Genomic DNA, 21,447 nt, shown 5'->3' with positions numbered 1-21,447 from the left:
AAAAATTTAAAAAACAATTTAATGGTAGCTGTATATACAAATGGTTATGTCTGATGTTTCATATGGTTCTCATAATCCCAACACCACCAAAGGTAGGTAAATGGTGGTATTTCTATTTTATAGATGAGAAATAAGTCTCAGATGTTAACTCACCCCAAATCATTCTTCAAATCAGTTATGCTGATCTTGGAACCCAGAGCTGTTTGCTTGAAGACTCTTTTTCCAATGTTCTATTGTAGATATAGCAGGCAAGCTCAGCGTCTTCCCATCCTGGAGACCATGCCATCCCAGCGTGCATTGCCTGGATTTAGCTCTGCCCCTCTCAGCAGTTCTCAATTAATGTCTAAAGGCCCTACCCCCTTGAGCCTCCAGGTGAGATAATTCTGTGGTGTTTTAAAGTATCTCAAAGTTTATTTGCAGGATTAATTTCCAATTGACTGCTGTGATAGATGGCTTAATAATTCATCATTTTTGGCTGCTTTCCTATTTCCCTGCACCTCCCAACAAACTATCGATAATTAAACCCTTATTTCAGGCTCTGCTTCTGGAGGGAATCAGCATTAAGGCAGCAGAAAAAGCCCAGTTCTTAGTAGAGATTTCTCACACAAAAAAAGAAGCATGTAGAAGTGAATAATCTTTTTTTTTAAATTTTTTTTCAACGTTTTTTATTTATTTTTGGGACAGAGAGAGACAGAGCATGAATGGGGGAGGGGAGGGGCAGAGAGAGAGGGAGACACAGAATCGGAAACAGGCTCCAGGCTCCGAGCCATCAGCCCAGAGCCTGACGCGGGGCTCGAACTCCCGGACCGCGAGATCGTGACCTGGCTGAAGTCGGACGCTTAACCGACTGCGCCACCCAGGCGCCCCAGAAGTGAATAATCTTGATTATAGTGAGTATAACATCGTTAGCAATAGTGAAATTTTTTATAAGACTGGTGGCAGGTGAAAGATGGACTCTGTGATATTTATGAAAATGAAGTGTCATTGGGAAATCCAAGAAAAAAAAAACTGAGTCAACTCCTTTCCAAGTGGAGAGAGAGATGTGATTTTCTTCTACAGGTATCTGTTACATGGATCTTTAGAAAGAATCTCTTGTCCTTGGTTTAGAACTATTATCTGTGGGAAGAATAAACAAATGTCTTTGGAACATACATACTTTCTGTTCCTCGAGGCTTCATACATGAAAGTAAGAGAAATTTTAACTGAGCCAATGTGAGTTCACTCCTTGGTGAGTCACAGAAACCACACTGAGTTGTCTGTTGTACAAAGAAAACTTTATTTGCAGCAAGTAAGAAGATCACAGGGAATGGCTTCCAAAGTGGTGACTCCCCGAGAGAGGGTTAATGGGTGCCTTTTGTTTGGAGTTAGGATGAATATTTGTCATCATATGTAAAGGGGGCCATAAGGTCACACATGCACTTTAAGGAAACATGCCTATACATACATTGTATGTTATGTAAATAAGGCTGAGGTCTGGAGTGGAGATTTTAGTATTAAAATAGGCTAAAGGCAATTCTGGTCATGGGTGTGGTGAGGTGGTCACTCCATGGTCCATCTGTGCAGGTGCAAGTCAGGGGTTTTAACTCAAAGGGCCTTGGTGGTCAGGTTGCCATCACCTGAGTGGTGGTTTCAGGTTTCATTGCCTGAGTTAGGAGGCAAGCCATATAGAAGAACTTAAGGAAAAATGTAAGACAAAGGTTAGTGAGTACAAGCAAGTAGGCAGTAAAGGCCAGGTTTCTGGGTCTCACAGGTTACAAAATCTCATTGTGTAAATTGAATATCCTATCTGACTGTGGCATAAAGAAAGTAAAGACTTTAAATATGTTTGTACTCAGGGCCAGTTTCATGGCCCTGCACTTGGTTTAATGCTCTGCTGTCACTGCCTTGAAATTCTTAATCATTGTGAACAAGGTACCCTACATTTTCATTTTGCAATGGGTCCTGAAAATTATGTAGCCTGTCCTCTTTGTACTAATTAAAGATTGTTTGAAATATAGATTTTCATGATACAAGAAAGAGAAGTCAAGCTAAAGGAACTACAGGAGTTGAAAAACAAAGTATCTTTGGGAAAACAAACACCAATCAAAGTTGGAATTTCTAGAAGCTTCTGGGAATTGTCATTAGAGTTTTGCTGCATAGAGAACAGAAGGAATGCAATGTAATCTGGAAATTGGGTGGTACTTCTCAAACCTACATATACATGTACTGGATGTGATTGCAGAGGCCACATGTTTGATGTGAAGCTAGCAAGGAAAATTCAGGTGACCCAGAAAATTAGGAGCAAAAGAAGTGAGTCACTTGAGCTAGTTGTTCTATATCAGGCAAGCAAATATGTGTTTCTAATGACATCCAGTATTTACAAAACATTTACTCTGTGCCTGGAGTTGCTCTAAGGGACTGAAAGTCATCCCTAATCCTTACAGCAACCCTGTGAGGCAGGTGCTATTACTGTTCCTATATCACCAGTGAGGAAATTTGGGGACAAAATGAGAGTGACTGCCCTAGGCTCTTGCACCTAGCAAATCCTGGAACCTGGGTTAAGAACCCTGGCAGGCAGACTCTAGAGCCCAAACTCTTAATTACAACAGAGTCCCCCTCCCCAGTGCAATAGCTTTGTACACCCAGAGGTGGATGAAGCAGATATTGTGCTGAAAGTCCCCCTTAGAGAAGTTGAAGGGGAAAGGCCGAGTCCCCAGTGGTGCAATCCTTAGTGCAGTAAAGTTCCCCATTCCCCAAGGGGTGGGGGATGGGATAGGGGAGCAGCAAATAAACAGTCACAGACCTTGAGGAGTCCAAGTGGGGTTTTCCTGGGTCCATTTTGCTTCACAAGCAATTTTCCATGGATTTCCACCAGGCCACGTCAGGTTGTCAGTGGTCTTCAAACTGTTCCACTGAGTCTGCCGGTCAGCTGAAAGACTCAAAGGTCTTGTGGGGAGAGACAGGACTCAGTTGAGGGTCTCAGGCTCCTGCTGATTACAACTTGGGCAACCGTACTTTCGCCCATTTTAGTCTCAATACAGGAATGATGAATAAGAATTAGCTTGCAAAAAGAAAACGAGTTTCTGCAACTAAAATTAAATGTTTAAAAATCATTGTTCTGGCTGTCATTTTATTTATTTTTTTTTTTTAAATTTTTTTTTCAACGTTTATTTATTCTTTTGGGACAGAGAGAGACAAAGCATGAACGGGGGAGGGGCAGAGAGAGAGGGAGACACAGAATCAGAAACAGGCTCCAGGCTCTGAGCCATCAGCCCAGAGCCCGACGCGGGGCTCGAACTCACGGACCACGAGATCGTGACCTGGCTGAAGTCGGACGCTTAACCGACTGCGCCACCCAGGCGACCCTGGCTGTCATTTTAAAACAACCAGGAGAAAATGAGTTAGCTGTAGGTAGATCACATGTCCCTCCTCCTCCCCAAACACAACTCATGTTCAATATGGGTCAGTAGAGAAAAGATGATATTGGTATTTGGTATTTGTGGAGCACTGGACAGAACGTAATTGAAACTTTTCTGTGCCAAATGCTCGCTGTAAGTTTGTTCCTAGTTTAAGAAAGATTCTTTTAATTGTTTGCACCAGGTCTTTCCAAAAAGAAAAAAAGAAAAAAAATCTCTATAGGGCCATCTCAGAAGCATCTACAAATGACAACCCTTCCATTCAAACCTGGAATTAACTGTTCCTTCTGCTTTCTACAGCATCCAACAATTATTTGACTATCGATCATGCATAAAACACAATGGAGCCTGCTGTCAAAGGACTCACAATCTAATTGGTAAGAGGACCTAAGTAATTATCTATGCCAGTCATGGTTATTGCCACTTACCACCTCCTGTTGCCAAGAAAGGAGAGCATGCCAATGGCTGTGAGATGTGAGAAAATTGATACAATAATGGCAATCAGGTTTGGCATTAAAGAAATTCAGTCCACTGAATGGACATGTAATTAGTTTCCCAAAAGAAGATGAAATAACTGCTTCGTAGAAGCACAAGTAACAGGAACAAATCCCACAGACCTTGAAAAGCCTTCTTGGAAGGCAGGAACTGGGCTTTTTAATATGTCTTTTCCTGGAGGATTCTCCTATCCCACACACTCTTCAACATCTGAGCCTATGTGTCAAATTTCATACACTTTTGTTTATGATCCAGATGGACTTCTGTATGATTCAGCTCATAGTTGACGATGACAGCACACCTTCCTTAGTGACATAATTCTTTTTTTAATGTTTATTTATTTTTGAGAGAGAGACAAAGTATGTATGTGCGAGCCAGTGAGGGGCAGAGAGAGAGGGAAAGCGAGAATTCCAAGGAGGCTCTGTGGTGTTAGTGCAGAGCCTGACTCGGGCTGGATCCCACGAACAATGAGATCATGACCTGAGCCAAATTCAAGAGTTGGGATGCTTGACCAACGAAGCCACCCAGACACCTCTATTGATATAATTCTAATAAGAATGTGTCAGCAAGTGGTGTTTGTGGAGAGTCAAATGTGTACAGCCCTCTGGGGTAATCTAATTATTTATTATAAAATAAATATACTTGGGGTGCTCAGTCGGTTGGGTGTCTGACTTTGGCTCAGGTCATGATCTCGCGGTTCCTGGGTTCAAGCTCTGCATTGGGCTCTGTGATGACATTTCAGAGCCTGGAGCCTGCTTTGGATTCTGTGTCTCCCTCTCTCTCTCTGTTCCTCCGCACTTGAACTCTGTCTCTCTTTCTCTCAAAGGTAAATAAAGATTTAAAAAATAATAAAATAAAATAAAAATAAAAATACTTAAAATGTTCTAAAACATCCAGGGCTAGAAACGTATGTCCCTACCTCTTTTTTACCAGTCCATTCCAGGGTTTAAAAAAGTACACCTATCAGAGAACAACTGGCAGTTGCCAGAAGGCAGGTGGGTGGGGAGATGGGCAAAATAGGTGAAGGGAATTCAGAGGTACAAAATTCCAGTTATAAATAAGTCACAGAGATGAAATGTGCATGAATATGACTATGCATGTAGTCAATAATATTGTAACAATGTCATATGTGACAGATGGTAACTACACTTATGGCGAGCACTGAGTAATGTATACAATTGTCAAATCACTGTGTTGTACACCTGAACCTAATAGAACATTGTATGTTAATTATACTTCAATAAAAAAAAGATAGACCTGTTACAAAAGCAAAGCATTGCACAAAACTTTGACTCCTGAATTTGCACTGTTCCTTCAAATAATAGGGGTTAGAGAAGAGACCAAGTGTAATTCAAGGCATATCAACTCTAAAACTATTGCTGTGCTTCTATTCCCTAGACCACATCTTTCTTTCCCCCTTTTTAAGAACATTATCATTGTGATAAATATAAATACCCATAAAATTTACCATATACTTTGTTTTAAATTATAAAAATAAATTTTTAGAGTGTGAAATGAGAAAAGAGAGACCCTTGAAGGTTCTTCTTCAATTTATAGCTTCTGTTTTTCCTACAAGCACATAAACTACCAAAATACTTCACAATTCCCGTCCCTCCCTCTCTTAATTTTAGCGTGTTTCCTTTCTCCTTTTATCCTAAATCAGCCTTTTAAATAACAACATGTCAAATTTGTGAACCAGTCATCTATGAATTCATAAACACAACCATAAGAATGGTTTGAGATGTTCGACAAGTTGTACCTCTAGAATTAGGTTGCAAATGAAGTTATTAAAGGAAATTTCAGGATTCCGGTATATGTCCCAAATTTTGATAGTCAGTTAAGAATAGTAACCACTTTCCCCACAAAAAATTCTTGGCATGGTTTATAATCCATTCAGAACCTCTTCACAAAATGGAGGGAAGCTATTTTTTCCTCCGTATCGGGACTTATGTAACAACTAAAACAGCATAAAGTTAGGGTGGGCTACCTCAAAGTAGTCCCACCATCACCGAAGAGACTGAAGCAGAGGCAAAATAAGCTACTGGGAAAGTTGCCCAGAGGTAGAAGAGTGTCAGGATTTATAGACTTGGGGGACTTCAATGGCCAGCACTAACAAGGGATGCAGTAATAGTAAACAGGAATTTCTTTCTTTTTGCTTTTTGTCTCCAGTCCATCCTATTTGAATCTGCCACCCATAGTGTGAGCAACCTCTTGGATGCTCAGGCTCCATGGAGTAGAGAAATATTCCACATCTGTGGGGCCCTGGGTATCCAAGAGGCACAAGAAGACGCTAGTTGGGAATCAGTGCTGGGTGCTAGTTACTGGCAGGTTGCATGACCTTTGAAAAGTCACTCAGCTTTCCTGGGCCTTGTTATTCTCAAATGCAAACTCAGGAAACAAGGCTGGATGCCCTCTATGTCTATTATGTGATCATTCCTTGCCTCCTTCCCCTTCTCCCTAGGCAACAAATGTCGTTTCTTCACGTTCCTGGTCACTAATAGATGCCAGATAATCCAATACACTTTCTCCCCATTTTTAATCTGGACGTTGAGAAGCAACTAGCAGTGTGTGCCACAGGAACGAGGGACCAGCACTCCCCTCCTCTCCCAGCAGCATAATCACACTGTCAAGGTTTAGCTGGTGTGTAATTGTACAGAAAAAAATGTGTGGTCCCTAACCTCTCTTGCAGTTGCATATCTCCAGATGACTAAGTCTGGCCCACAAAATATAAACAGAAGTGTTAGATGGCTGTCTCTGAGCATTCCTTAATGGGGCTGTGGGAATGCTCTTTGAACTTATTTCATCATCTTTTCTTCCATCTGCTGCCTCAAGCTGAGAATGTGAGGCCAGAATGGCAGCACTGCATGGGCCACACTCATTTCCCCAGGGCAGTGAGGTAAACGGGCCAAAGTGGCTAGATGGTGAAGAAGAGCTTCTGGATGGCCCTGGGCCACCCTCCTTCAAGCTGGCCCCAAATGGGAAATGCACTTCTGTCCCATTGAAGGCACCCTTATTTTGGCTTTCAGATACTCATCATCCTAACTGATAGAGTTTTACCCACACAAAATACTTTTTTGTTCAGAAGGCTCTTAAGGAGTTCCTGTCTAGGTATAATTTTGGAATGGTAGAGCGGGGGGCCACTTCTGTGATAAGGCAAGTATTGCTGTTGTTACCCCATCAAAACTGCGGGTCCTCTGCCTATACAAGGTTGTCCCTGGGTCCAAGGGCAGTCCTGACACTGGTGAAGCAACCATCATCAGATACTAACCAGAAAGTCTTGGTTTGCTGTCTGTATTTAATTGTCTCTCTCTAACGGTTTGTCTCCTTATCTATCTTACTTTCCCTGAGGGTTGTTAGAGGGGTGGTGGTTGGGGGGATGGGATAAATGGGTGATGGACATTAAGGAAGGCACTTGCTGGGATGAGCACTTGGTGTTATATGTAAGTGATGAATCACTAAATTCTACACTTGAAACCATTACTACACTATATGTTAACTAATTTGGATTTAAATTTTTAAAAAAGTCATTGATCTTCTCTCAGTGTATTTTGCTGTTGGAAGCCCCCAGGAGTCTTGCAATCTTTATTAGCAATGTGTCCAACTCATACCCCATATTTTAAACAGGCTTCTTTGCTCTTGTGGTTTTACTGAAAATTCCAGAGTCATGTCTCCTGGTAGGCTGTTGAGGAAGAATTTTTTTGCAATGAGTGCCAAGCCCTTGAAATTAGACTATGCTCCCTTGGGAATGGTGTGTTAGCTGCCTGAAACTCTCTGCTTCTTTGCAGTGGATGCTTTTGGATGATTATTTTTATTATAAGCAGATAACCCTGGAGGTCTTGGAGTTAGGCACCCAAGATCCTTAGATTATTCTCTCTCTCTCTCCCTCTCTCTCTCTCTTTTCTTGCTTGTTCTAAGCAATGCTAGTAACTAGAAGCAAGGACTTACTCAAAGCTAACATCCTGAAGAAATCTGTGCAACTCAGGGTGATATTTATATCTTTTAGCCACAAACAGGGCACAGGAACAATCCAACCAGTCCTCAGCTGTGCAAACTACTGATACAGCCAAGCTTGTGCATACCAGCAGTCTCTCAGCCCTGGTACAGATGATCAAAATCAAAGTTTTCACACAGATTGATCCTTGAGGTGTGTGTCCTATACCTGCAGCTGCAGAATACCTTCAGGACTTTTATCTGGCTTTGCTTTTCCTTCATTTCCAAAGGATGTTTTTTTAAACTCTTTTCTTCCCTACTCACCTTGGTATTAGGACAAATTGGCTCTCCCTTTCACTGAGATTAAAAGCTTTCCAAATTTTTCATGTTCCTACTTTTTCACTTAAAAAATACCATCTCCTGGGGCACCTGGGTGGCTCAGTTGGTTAAACATCTGGCTTCGGCTCAGGTCATGTGGTTCATGAGTTCAAGCCCTGCATAGGGCTTACTTCTGTCAGCACAGAGCTCATTTTGGATCCTCTGTCCTCCTCTCTCTCTCCCCATCTCTCTCTGCCTATCTCTCTCTCTCCCTCCCTCCTCAAAAATGAATAAAACATTAAAAAAAAAAACCATCTCCTAGTGAAAGAAGCCAGTCCCAAAAGACCACATAATAAACAACTCCACTGAAATGAAGTGTCCAGCATAGGTGATTCTATGGAGACACAAAGTAGATCAGTGGTTGCTTAGGGGTGAGAAAGTAGGGGGATAGAAAAGTGATAACTAAAGGGTCCAGGATTTCTTTTTAATGATGAAAATATGTTAGGATTGTCTGTGGTAATGATCACATATGTTTGTGAATTTACTTAAAACAACTAAACCATGCACTTTATTTTTTTTAATTTTTTTAACGTTTATTTATTTTTGAGATAGAGAGAGACAGAGCATGAACGGGGGAGGGTCAGAGAGAGGGAGACACAGAATCTGAAACAGGCTCCAGGCTCTGAGCTGTCAGCACAGAGCCCGACGCGGGGCTTGAACTCACTAACCTTGAGATCATGACCCGAGCCAAAGTCGGACGCTTAACCGACTGAGGCACCCAGGCGCCCCTAAACCATGCACTTTAAATGAGTAAACTGTATTTGTAAATTTTATGTCCTTAAAAACTGTTAAATACCATGCTAGCAACTATGGTCTGGAGAAACACGTACTAAAATACAGGTTTTCAAGTGGTTGCCAGTTGGTTGAATATTGGTGTTTTTATTTAACTTCTGTTTAAATCAGTCATCAAATTTTTTAAAAAAGGGTTCTTAAATAAAAATCCAGTCTTGAGATCATAATCTCCAGGATCAACAGCTCCATATTCCTGCACAGGGACAAGTGGCTGGCTCTTAGCTGCTTAGAACCCCTGAGATGAGACCTGAGCTCTCCCAGGCACCTCATCCTGCTAACTTGACTGGTCCATCATGTTATTATTTATTGAATATGCATTAGGTATCATATACTTTTTCTCTTCTCTCTTCTCTCAGGACAAAAACCTCACAAACCTCTATGGTCTCTTTCCACCACCTTCTTCCCCTTCAGCCTATAGACTTTTCCTGGTCTCTATTAGCATAAAAAATTTCATGCAACTAAACAACCTTCTGTTGATCCTGCTACTTTCTCAGGTTAGCTGTTTTATCTTTCCGCTTTATTTTTACCTACAAACTTGTTAGGTATAATCTATATTCACTACCATTTCTTTCCTTCCTACTCCTTTGCTGATAATTTTGGTTTTCATTACTCTACTGAAGCTTCTACTAAAGGTCATTAGAAAAGGGCAGTAAGTCATGAAGTCTAATGCCCTTTTCTTAATTCTTTCTTCAATGCTTTGCCATTGTTCTGCCCAGAAAATACAGAAAAAAATAGAAATGGAAAAAATCATCATTATTCCCCTAACATAACAATTATAATGTTTTATTTATTTTTGAGAGTGAGAGAGAGACAGAGTATGAGTGGGGAGGGGCAGAGAGAGAGGGAGACACAGAATCTGAAGCAGGCTCCAGGCTCTGAGCTGTCAGCACAGAGACCGATGCCAGGCATGAACCCAAAAACTGAGATCATGACATGAGCCGAAGTCTGAGGCTTAACTGACGAGCCACCCAGGCACCCCCCCCCCTTTTTTTTTTAATATTTCTGCTTTATTTATTTATTTTGAGAAAGAGAGAGAGAGTATGTGAGTAGGACAGGGGCAGAGAGAGAGAGGGAGAGAGAGAATCCCAAGCAGGCTCTGCACCATCAACGCAGAGTCTGATGCGGGGCTCAAACTCATGAACTGTGAGATCATGACCTGAGCCGAAATCAAGAGTTGGCCACCCAGGTGCCCCAGCATTTTAAAACTCTAAGAAAATGGGTTTCCTTTTGATTTCACCAGAGTTCTGACATTTCGTGGATCTTCCACAAGGACTACTCCCCTCCCTATATATATTAGGCTGTTCAACAAATAATTAACTAAGATGGGCTGTTGTATTCAGAGAAAATTATGCTTAGACACTGAGATTATCTCTGTCAATAATTTATTTAACACAGTTTCACTTCAGGAATTATAATTTATAATAACATTTCATAAACCAATAGCATACAGGAAAGTGTTTCTTAATAAGCCAATAAAGAAATAACATACTCCAAACCAATGACAGATTAATTACACTATTGTTCCAGATAAAAGGGAGATGAAAGAAACGAAGTCCAAATTTAGGTGAGGTGTACCTTTCTACAAGTTGGTTCTTGGAGGAGTCAGCTTAGCCAACCAAGAGATGACATCCAGCTGCCAGCACAAAGCAAACGTCCCTTATTGCTAGAGCACAATCCTAAGGGAATGAAGGCTCTGGTGTTGGCAGACAAGATTATCTCCTTCACCATGCTGCTGCATGGCTTTTACCACTGAAGGCAAAGGATCTCCTTGCCACAGCAGGAGTTACTGCCTCAAGGTCCCTGGAGAGCTATTTAGATCAGCAAAGGGTAGCCTGTCCCAGACCTGACACTCTTGGTAAGTCCCCACAAATTCTTGGTATTTAAAGTTTAAATGAGTATTACATCATACCCACTCTTCCATATGTTCTACTTATAAGTCCCCAGAGGCACCTGACAACAGTTGAGCTACTGAGTGCTTATCAACAATAGATGACAACATCCTGAAACAGCTTCCTCAGTGTAAACACTTTCACCTTTAGACAAAAGCAACCTCACTTGAGTCACAAACAAGTGGATTTGAAATCATAACAAACCACTATACCACATGGGCCCTGGGTACAAACAAGACCCTGTCCTCATAGAGTTTATAGTCTGGTGGAGAATTACATGGATGTACACTTTTCAACTGGGCAGAACTCCAAAAGAAAGAGCATAATTCTTAGAAACCACACAATGACAAGGAAGGTGACCTTGATGAGATGGGTAGTGGGATCAGGGAAGATGTTCATGGGCAAGTTGTTTGTCCAGTTAACTTCTACTTATCCTGTGCTTCTCCTCTCATAGAAAATAAGGGGGGAGAGAGACAGGGAGAGAATGAGAGAGAGAGAGAGAGAGAGAGAGAGAGAGAGAGAGAAGGCATTTCAGGCAAAACAACAGCAAGCAGCATGCAGGAAGGACAAAGAGAATACAAGGTAAGGCTAGAGAGATTTGATAGAATCTTCTAAGTCATGGTAAGAGTTTTGTTCTTTATCCTAAAAGCAATAGGGAGGCATGGAAAGTTATAAGCAAGGGAAAGGACACCATCACATCAATTTTTTAAAAAATGATCCTGCTGCATTTTATAGAGAATTAGCACAAGAGCCAGAGAAGAGAGAGAGAGAGAGAGAGAGAGAGAGAGAGAGAGAGAGATTGCAGTGAGTCATCTATTAATGTAGGATAGGTGAGAGTTAATGGCTGACGGATTCCACAGAGATTTAAGTCAACAGGAGGCATGTAGACTTTTGGGATACCATCTAATCATCAGAAAATCTCAAGGCTTTCTCCCCCTTCCTCCAAACTCAAGAAGAAAGTACTCATATCAAGGTGATGGCTGAGGATACTGTTGGCCTTGTATTGTCAGGGTTGGAGTTTTTTACGTTAAGGAACAGAGGCTTGAAACACTTTCTTTCAGTTAAACAGAGTAATCCAGCTGAAACAGGTTCCCCCCCTCCCCTCCCTCAGGTCAGGAGACCAGGCAAGAACTAGAGCTAGGTGGAGGAGGCTGTTAGAAAAGATACCTGAAGCCTTGAGCTAGAAGAACAAAAGTTGCTCTTGTGGTTCACTCTTTGTCCATCTGGACCACCTGGTTAGGTTTAGTCCCAAACCTCAGCCCTTTGGGAATTGAAAAGAGTTCAGTGCAAATGCAAAATCCCTCAGAGATATCTTCCCAGTCTTTATCTGCTGACAGAATTTTCTCCTTCCTCCCTAGTTCCTGCCACCCTATGGTTTGACAAATAGCATTCAATCATGACCACTGTTGAATCCATTGCTTCAGATACTGAAGACAGAAAAGTAAAGGATGGAGAAGTAATTTCCCTCAACCTTTTCAGAATGTACTACTCCTTCCCTTGCAGTTCCTTTTGTATTTCAATTAGGGCCTCTTCGTACGGCACTTCTTACATACCTGGTGGTACTGAGTTGTCCTTTCCCTGGATCCCAGATGCATTTGCAGTAAGGATATAAAAAGCTATAAGGCTTTGTTGTTACTTCACCAGATTGAACAGCATATAAAGTATGATGTTACACTGACTGTGCCCTCTGACTCGCAGAGAAAGCACGATATGCTCATCTCCATTAAGGCCCTTTGTAGGCCACAGGGGAAAGTACCTGGTAGAAGTAATGAAGGCATTGAGGATAACCATCTATCTGAAATGTACTCTTCAGAGAGACTAGGTGGGCTTATTTGGTACCTGTTGTTATTGTTTATCTGCTTTGTCATGTTTGTTAGTTTTTGGTTTTTGTTACTGTTGTTTTAGATTTCAGTGAGCCCTTCTAAAGAACAGATGGTACATCCTCTCCCTCCATACCCCCTTTCACCCTTTAAAACAAAATAAGTGACAGCCAAGGTAGGACCCTGGGGAAATGGGCCAAGGATGCCATTGAAATTGATCTAGTTGAGGTCCTAAAGTAGAGGGGCAAGAGGGGCTTCATGGTGTAGGTCCATCCCATGTCACTGATTTAGGACACTGCATTCAAGGTTAGGGCCAACACACAGATGAATGGCCTAAAATAGTCGTTAAATATTATTCTTCAAAAACTGTGGTGTGGCCACAATAGATGATACCCAGGGTTTGTAGCCCAACCACTGGTTAACCCTTACCTATCCAGCTCTTCCCACCACCCAATTCTGTTCAAATCACCTTGGTCTACTTGCCATTCCCCAACATGCCCTGTCTTCATTAAGATAGTTGATAAAACCAATATGTGCTCAGAACAAGAAAGAAGACCATTCCAAGCCTTTTATCATTTTATGCTGACATTGTTCCAATATGCAGAGAAGAGAGAAAATACTCTTTCGTTAATTACCACCTGAACTCAAAATAATCTCAGAACTTGACCAAAAACAAAAAAGTCATTCCAGATCATTCCAAAGCCTTCTAAAAATGTGAATTATCTTTAGAAGATAGATTTTTAACAATGTGGAGAAATTCACTGAAGACAGCCCTGACTGAATTGGACTTTCTGGGGCATAGGAATGGCAAGGAATTAGCTCAGAGAGATGAAGTTTATTATTGGCCCAGAACATCCAGCTCATTGACTGTCTGGGAGAGTTGTGGCAAGAAAATAATTGCCTGAAAGGAGATGGAAAATCCAGTAAAGGACTTCCACCCCTTAGGCAAGAGGTAGGAGAGAAGTGGGATACTCTGATCTGCTGTCTTTACCCTAGGCTTTGCTTAATGGCAAAAGACAGGAGATATAGGAGGCATTTAAAATCCAATTATCCTCAATCCTAAAGCTGCCTTAATGACAGCTATAACTTACACCTTTGCAGAACCTATTATACGCTCTAAAGATTCTTCCTTCTCCAAAGACTGCAGAATGAAAAGACACACAGCTGGCTGAGCACACGATGTTGTAATAAGCCCAGAACCCCTTGCAAGCTCTTCTAAAGGAGTGTCCTGAATCACACCACCATCCTGCAGCATCGTTGTTATCTCAGAACCCTTGTCAGGCCACTGAAAGTAGAGGCTTTACCAAAGCTGGTGGTTACTTTATTTAATAAAAGTCTCAATCTTACTATTTGGATTATTCAAAGTCTCTCTTGCTTATATGCAGTATCTAAAAAACAAAACAAATGAACAAACAAGCAAAACAGACTCTTAAAAACAGAGAATAGGGGCGCCTGGGTGGCTCAGTTGGTTAAGCGTCCGACTTCGGCTCAGGTCGTGATCTCACGGTTCGTGGGTTTGAGCCCTGCATCGGTCTCTGTGCTGACAGCTCAAAGCCTGGAGCCTGTTTCGGATTCTGTGTCGCCCTCTCTCTCTGCCCCACCCCCCACTTGCACTCTGTCTCTCTCTGTCTCAAAAATAAATAAACATTAAAAAAAAAAAAAAACAACAACAGAATAAACGTGGTTGCCAGAGGGGAGCGGGATGGGGAGTTAGGAGAAATTGGTGAAGGGGATTAAAAGTTACAAACTTCCAGCTATAAAATAAATAAATGATGGAGATGAAATGCACAGTATAGGGAATCTAGTCAAGAATATTATAATAACATTGTATAGTGACAGATGGTGACTACAATTAGCGTGGTGAACCCTAAATAATGTATAGAATTGTCAAATTACTATGTTGTACAACTGAAACTAATACAACATTGTATATCACCTATACTTCAATGATTAAAAAATACATAAAATAATAACATAAAAAATAAAATTTCTCTCCAAGTGTGGATGCTCAGGGGCAGGGGGACTTGGATGACGCAGGTCAGGAATATTGAACTTAAGGACAAATTAAGTTTCAAAAAATGTTTAAATTATGATAAATCTCAAGGTCAGCAGAGCACTTTGGTGCTGATGCCGTTGGCTGCTATTTACTGTCCAGGAAGCTGCAGTACTGATTCCTAAACTTCCTCACCCACACTATATTTTCCCATAATACACACAGAAAAGGTAATTAGGCAGTCTGGTGAGCAGCCTTTGACACTCCGTTTCCTTTCTATTCAAATACATGAGGTCAGGGAAAGAGAAGCTGCTCCATCCAGTAAACACCAAGTCTGTGGCATTTTACACCTCGTTCATGACAAATTCTTAATTATTAGCTAACCATTGGGGCCCCACAGTGGCTCAGTTGGTTAAGAGTCCATCTTCAGCTCAGGTCATGACCTCGTGGTTTGTGAGTTTGAGCCCCACATCGGGCTCTGTGCTGACAGCTCAGAGCCTGGAGCCTGCTTAGGATTCTGTGTCTCCCTCTCTCTCTGCCCCTGTCTTTGTCTCTCAACATTGAATAAACGTTAAAAAAAAAAAATTGTTGTTATTAGGTAACAATACTCGCTTAAAGGATATTTTTTTAGAACTAGACTTCTATGGTAAAATAACTGGCCACGTATACTTTGGCACGAACATTTGAGAAGCTCTATGTAATAAGCCCGCAGTTGGCTGAGAGCCTTTCCACCTCCATAAGGCCATGCAGCAAGTAGGATCATGACACATGAAATCCATACCTGGAAGTTTTCCCGAGGCCTCAGATGCCACTCACATGCAGCACTTCCCAGAGGTTGAGCCCCGGTATATTTAACAAGGACCTGTCAAAACAAGGTGATAAAAATAGAGTGTATTTTAAGTGTCTGCATTTAATAAATTAACACTTGTAAAATATATAAGCTTAACACAATTGTGCTGTTACAAAGTAACTTATAAAAATTACTTCAGGTTGTGTAGTATTATAATGAGACAATTTTATAGTTGGATGAAAAAAAAAACCTTTCACTCCCATCTTGGGTCTCTGTGTCAGTGTGTAAAACCCCATTTGAAGTGAAGGTTAAAGTCTAAATTTGGTGCATTTGCTGACATAAGGCCTGAGACTATACCAGTGGTCATCCTGGGCTAGACTTTGCTCTTCCTCCTTCAAAGGGACACAATGAAATCATTTTTTAATTTTTTTAAAGGAACAAGATTACTAAGGTTAGTAAGAGAGGGCTATTCTTTAAATCAAGATGTTGGCAGGATTCTTTCTTTCTTTCTTTCTTTCTTTCTTTCTTTCTTTCTTTCTCTTTTTTTTTTTTACATCTTGGTAAGGTTTCAGTATCTCTGGCTGGGCAATAATATGGAATATCATGGTCTAGTTTTTATACATGGCTTACTGTGTATCTCATGCCAAGGCAGCTGAATATGAGCTTAAGAGAATTTAATGGGCAATATGTATCAATGATCTAAAATTCCCCTCTGTCCACAGGGACAGCAAGACCAAGTGCCCTGGGCAAGAGACTAGGTAATTACCTACACAAAGTGGCTCACCAGAGGTGCATATTCAGAACAGGGTCTCTTGACAGTGGAGAAAGAATAGCTTTTTCGCTCATTGCTTAGCAGCCATATTTTCCTGGTTTCAGAGAAATAATTCATTTTCTCAACTGTTAGAAGACAGAGCCATTAGCTTCGTGTGAGCAGAGTGTTGGCCAGGAACACTTTGAGGGATAATTGTATGGCAGGAGAAAGTCCAGGGAAGTAAAGGATCTAGACATCAGTTGAAAACTGGGCAAGAATGAAGGCTGGTTAGCTAGCACAGCTCTCATAGACGACTGCAGACCCACTGCGGCAAGGCACTGCTGAAATGTGAGAGGCGGGGGATGCCGCCCTCTCCAGCAGGTGACAGATAATGAGAAACCACAGTGTGTCCTGGCAGCTTGAGGTTTCTTCTTCTTAGTCACAACCAACTCAGCAGCCTAGTATTGAAAGTCTGAGGAGGCTTCCCTGCCTGGCTCTTTAAAAGTAAATACAGCCTAGACTTCCTTTATTCGCAAACTTGTCAACAGTGCTCAGAATAAAATCCGGTAAATCTGCTGCCTTATTTGCTGAACCCGTCAAAACAAGAAAAGGATGCTATGTTGGAACATTCCCCTCTATTAATGAAAACCTCCAGTTTCATTTCTCCTCTCCCCCATCCCCCATCCCATTCATTCACTTATGCATTCAGTCAGCAGAGGAACCAGGGGATCCCATGAACTTTCATTGAGCATGTTCTAATTACAGTGTGAGGAATACAAAACTGTAAGGTTTGACTTCTTCCTGCAGGAACTCACAGTCTAGCTAAGGATAATGTATACAAATGATGTATAAAAACAAATGGTTGCCTTCCTCAGGGGTGAATGCAATAATGTGGGTGGGTACTTGGTAGAACAGTGGCTCAAAGGAGTGAGACAAAGAATCTACTTAATTGGAATCTTCACAAAGGCTGTTATCTGTTCCAGGTGCTGTGTCAAATACTTTACCTCCTTCAGTTCATTTAATTGTCCAATGGCCATCATTTGAAAGATCAGAAAACTAAGTCTCCAAAGAAAGCAAGTAACACACCCAAAACTATCTATTAAGAGGCAGAGACAGGATTCAAGTCCAGGTCTGTCTTTTCAGTTCTCTGGCACTCCTTGCCCAGCGATGGCAAGGACAGTGAGCATGGAACTGCCCGGTCCATTTGGCTGGAGTTGTAGGGTCGTGTAAGGGATGGTGGCAGTGTGGACAAGTTGAAGCCAAGGCCAACTTCCACTCCTGACTGCAGAGGGAATAGGATAGAGGAGCTGGCCCTCACGACTGGCATGGACTTTTAACAGCATTCTTCACCTCTCCATCCTTTTCAGCTGCTTTCAAGGAATGCTGTACCCACCTTCACAGCCTCATAACCATTCCGTAAAGGCCTTTGGAACGAAGTAGGGCCCTAGCATCGGTGGCCAAGGGGATTTCTGTCTTACTTCCTTTGTATGATCTTTATTTCCTCTTTTTACCCTTGGTAGACTCAGGAAAGAGAAAAAGTCTCTTCAGTTAAATGTTGTGACCCCTACATTAATTTTCCAAGAGGGCTGTTCCCCCATCTCCACCACTGTGTTCTTCATAGAAAAAGCTCCAATGAACAATCATATGTTACTTTGAATTTGGATACATATTTTATTCTACTGATTCTTAACACCCCCGGGGTATAAGACAAACTGCAACTCAGAAAACTGGATCACTACAATTGGGGCAGGCACAGAAGATTGGTCCCGACCCTCAGCGATTCTGGTACCAAACCTGCTACCCACCTCTGAGAGTCACTGTTCCAGCAGTTAAGCATCATTAGTGTTTTTGTACTCCAGTCAGCTTAGTTCAGCCTTTAAAGATGTTTAGCTTTACTCATTACTGACAGTGCTGATGCCAGCCAAAAGAGCACACGAGAAAAATTATTTAAAACCTGTAATCTTTTGGGGAGCCTGGCTTGCTCAGTCGGTAGAGCATGCAACTCTTGATCTCAGGGTCATGAGTTCAAGCCCCACGTTGGGTGTGGAACCTACTTTAAAATATAGTTTTTTTTTTTAAACCTGTATTCTTTACTTATTTGTCTTTGGCATGTGTCTGTGTCACTAGGGTTTCTGTCCTTTAAACTATGAGTTTACTTTAGACCGAGAGAGAGGATCTGGTTCTCACCTCCATTGTCTTCATCTGCCCTTATGGACCCTCTTTCTTCAGGTTTTTTCCTGGGTTAACTTCACAGGTTCTGCTCACCCCCAAGACAACAACCTCAAAAAATGAGAGCCAAACTGAACACTCCCATAGCAATCACTGCACACTGCCCTTAAAACCACTAAATGAAGTAATGTAGGTAAATCAAACCCAAGGAGATGAAGTTAGAAGGTTCCCTTTTACAACTACCAGAAATGAAAATATCCCCCCCCCCAAGGTTGAAGCAATTTCTTCTGAGACACTTCTATTTTCAATCTGTCTAAGTTTCTATTTCAGGCTCCTGTGGCTGGAAAGGCTACAGATTATTATGGGCCATGTACATTTTGTAATTTACAGAAGTGCTTGCAAGGATCTTGCTTTGATGGTAGGAGGGGTAGAGGAAATTTTTGAAAGTTGTGTCAAAGTTTTACTTCCTGACCCCAGGGCCAAACACCGAGGGTTTGGCATGGAGTTGGCATTGGCAAATATTTGAGAAAGGCTGTTTGCTTTGCCGGAGTCATAGAGAGACTTTGAAAGATGTTGGCGTTTTCAACTGAAAACTTTTGAAAGGCCTCATCTATCGAATGTTCCTTTTCTATCAATTCAGTGTAGGAAGTTTGTAGAAGGTTCATTCAATTCAGTAGACAACACACAGACATACAGCCTGTGCTTGCATCACAAGAAGGATACCGCTCTTCACTCTTTCATCCCCCTCAACACCTACATATACGTTCCCCACACTCACATCTCCCGCGTAGCAGAAGTTCATGGCCCATGTAAATTTGCTGTATGATTGAAGTGCATAGAAGACGGTTTTTATTAAAGTGTGGTCACAGCCCCTTGGGGTTTGCAGGGAACTTCCAAGTCAGAGACCTTTACATTGAGTGGCTCCAGGAGATGGTAAGATATATTTTTTAATTCAGAACCAGAATCACCTTCCAAATTTATATATAAATTGCTAACAACTTACCACGCGTGTCCAAAATGTCCTTTTAGAGAAATGTCTCTTCTTTGTCTTTAGAAACCAGTTTCCACAGGAGAAAGAAACAGTCAAAGGTAAAGCAGAGTCTGTCCTTCCAGCAGAACAATGTGTGGGCCAAGGTCAAAAGTGCTTATTCAAGTTACCATTCCACTTCAAAGAAGCTGATGGCTGTGGGGGAATCACAGAGGCAATTTACGGGAAGTTTGAACTCTTCACTAATTTCAGCCAATACAAGTATTATTCCTTTTTTAAAAAAAATAAATGGTTTTAAATAGAAGTGCACTTGGCATAATAATTTAATAAAGCTAAACACAGTACCAAAATATTGTTCATTAGCTTACCTCCAAAAGGCCTAAAGAATGCACATTCCATGGACACAAGTAACATCGCAATTCCTTCCTTTTTCTACGGCTTGCTTTGAAACCAAACAGCTAAGATAAGGCCTGTTGGCATGACAGTAACCCATGAATTAGCCCCTCTTCAATAGCCATACCCCATATTAATTCTGTGGGGCAGGACTGAGAGCATTATAAATTCAGGGGGCTTAGAACGAGTGTGCTTCTATTTTCCAAACCCCAGGACAGGGCTGGTCCTTTTGTTTTGTGACTAGAAAGAGTTTGTTAAAAGATTTTAATGCTATATAAAGTTCATCTGTAAGCAATCCTACCTATCTCATACTATTTACTGTGTATGTGCACTCAGACTATTTATGTCTGATATCACCATATTAGGAATGGTTCTCTAACTTTGCCAAGAATCAGAATCCCCTGGGGAGCTTTTTCTTTTCTTCAATCGAGATGTAATTGACATAAAACATTGTATAAATTTATTTTTTTTAATTTTTATTTATTTATTTTGAGAAAGAGAGAGTGTGTGTGCAGGGGGAAGAGCAGAGAGACAAAAGAGGGAGAATCCCAAGCATGCTGTACACTGTCAGCACAGAGCCCAACACGGGCTCAGTCCCACCAACCATGGGATCACGACCTGAGCGGAAATCAAGAGTCAGACACTTGACCAACCCAGGTGCCCTGTAACATTGTACAACTTTAAAATGTACAATGTGTTGATTTGATCCATTTGTATATTGCAAAATGATTATCACCACCATAGCACTGGATAACACCTCCAACACATCACATAGTTACCATATCTTATTTTGTGGTGAGAACGTTTAAGATCTAGTCTCTTAACACCCTTCAAGTATATAATACAGTACTGTTAACTACACTCGCTATCTTGCACATTATTAGATCCTCAGAACCTGGGGAGCTTATTAACCATGCAGCTTTTCTAGTCTGACCCCCATAAATTTGGATTCCGTCAGTGGGACTGTGAAATCCACTTGTGTATAAGTGCTCCCAAATGGTATTGATACCTAGAGAACCCAGGCCACAGTTCACATGGCCCTGCTCTGCTCTATTCATGTCATTCACCACAATGTTCTTCATGCCAGCAAAGAGCCTGGCACACAGTCGATGTGCAGCAAATACTGCTGAATGATGGACTTTAAAATCAAGGCACCTAAATCAGAGAGCTCATTCATCTTTAACTGACCACTTAGACTCTGAGCTCTAAATTTTCATCTCTACAAAAAACAGAATCATGTCCTTCTATACAGAGTTCAAGGTTGTCAGTGACATACAGGAGCAACAAAAACAATTCTGGCTACCTAAAGAAATAATTGGAAGCATATTGGACAAGCCATGGAATCCAGAGGGAGGCTGCAAAATCAGGGGAGGCCACGGGAACTGGGCAGCAGGAACCATGCTGAGGTCATGCCACGGGCAGGCCAGTTAAAACACAGACATTGAATCACTCAAGATTCAAAGCTGTGGGTGAGATCACTAAGGTTGCCATCCTGGCTCTTATGTCCTGACCACTAGGAGCCTTTTCAGATTCCATAGTGGAAATGAGAACTCACTGTCCCCCAAGACACACAGTGGGATATTTCTCCAAAACAAGAAATTTTGAATTCTGAGCACCTAAATGTACATTATGTTATGATCAGCTTCACTTTAAGTAATCCAGAG

The 21,447-nt window shown here is 41.5% G+C and overlaps 1 long non-coding RNA gene across 2 annotated transcripts; it reads right to left on the bottom strand.

Moving 5' to 3' along the window:
* Positions 1-1,257: 1,257 nt before the first annotated feature.
* Positions 1,258-19,578, bottom strand: LOC115512520. Of its 2 annotated transcripts, none has more exons than XR_004343543.1 (3): positions 19,406-19,578; positions 15,474-15,554; positions 1,258-3,010 (listed from the first exon to the last, which is right to left on the bottom strand). It is a non-coding gene; the product is annotated as an uncharacterized LOC115512520 (long non-coding RNA). The 2 variants fall into 2 exon arrangements; XR_004343544.1 differs by having other exon boundaries at positions 1,258-2,925.
* Positions 19,579-21,447: the final 1,869 nt, after the last annotated feature.

Source organism: Lynx canadensis, chromosome B1, assembly GCF_007474595.2.
Source record: "Lynx canadensis isolate LIC74 chromosome B1, mLynCan4.pri.v2, whole genome shotgun sequence".
In the NCBI taxonomy this organism is placed as follows: Eukaryota; Metazoa; Chordata; class Mammalia; order Carnivora; family Felidae; genus Lynx; species Lynx canadensis.
This window is presented reverse-complemented; position numbering and strand designations above follow the sequence as displayed.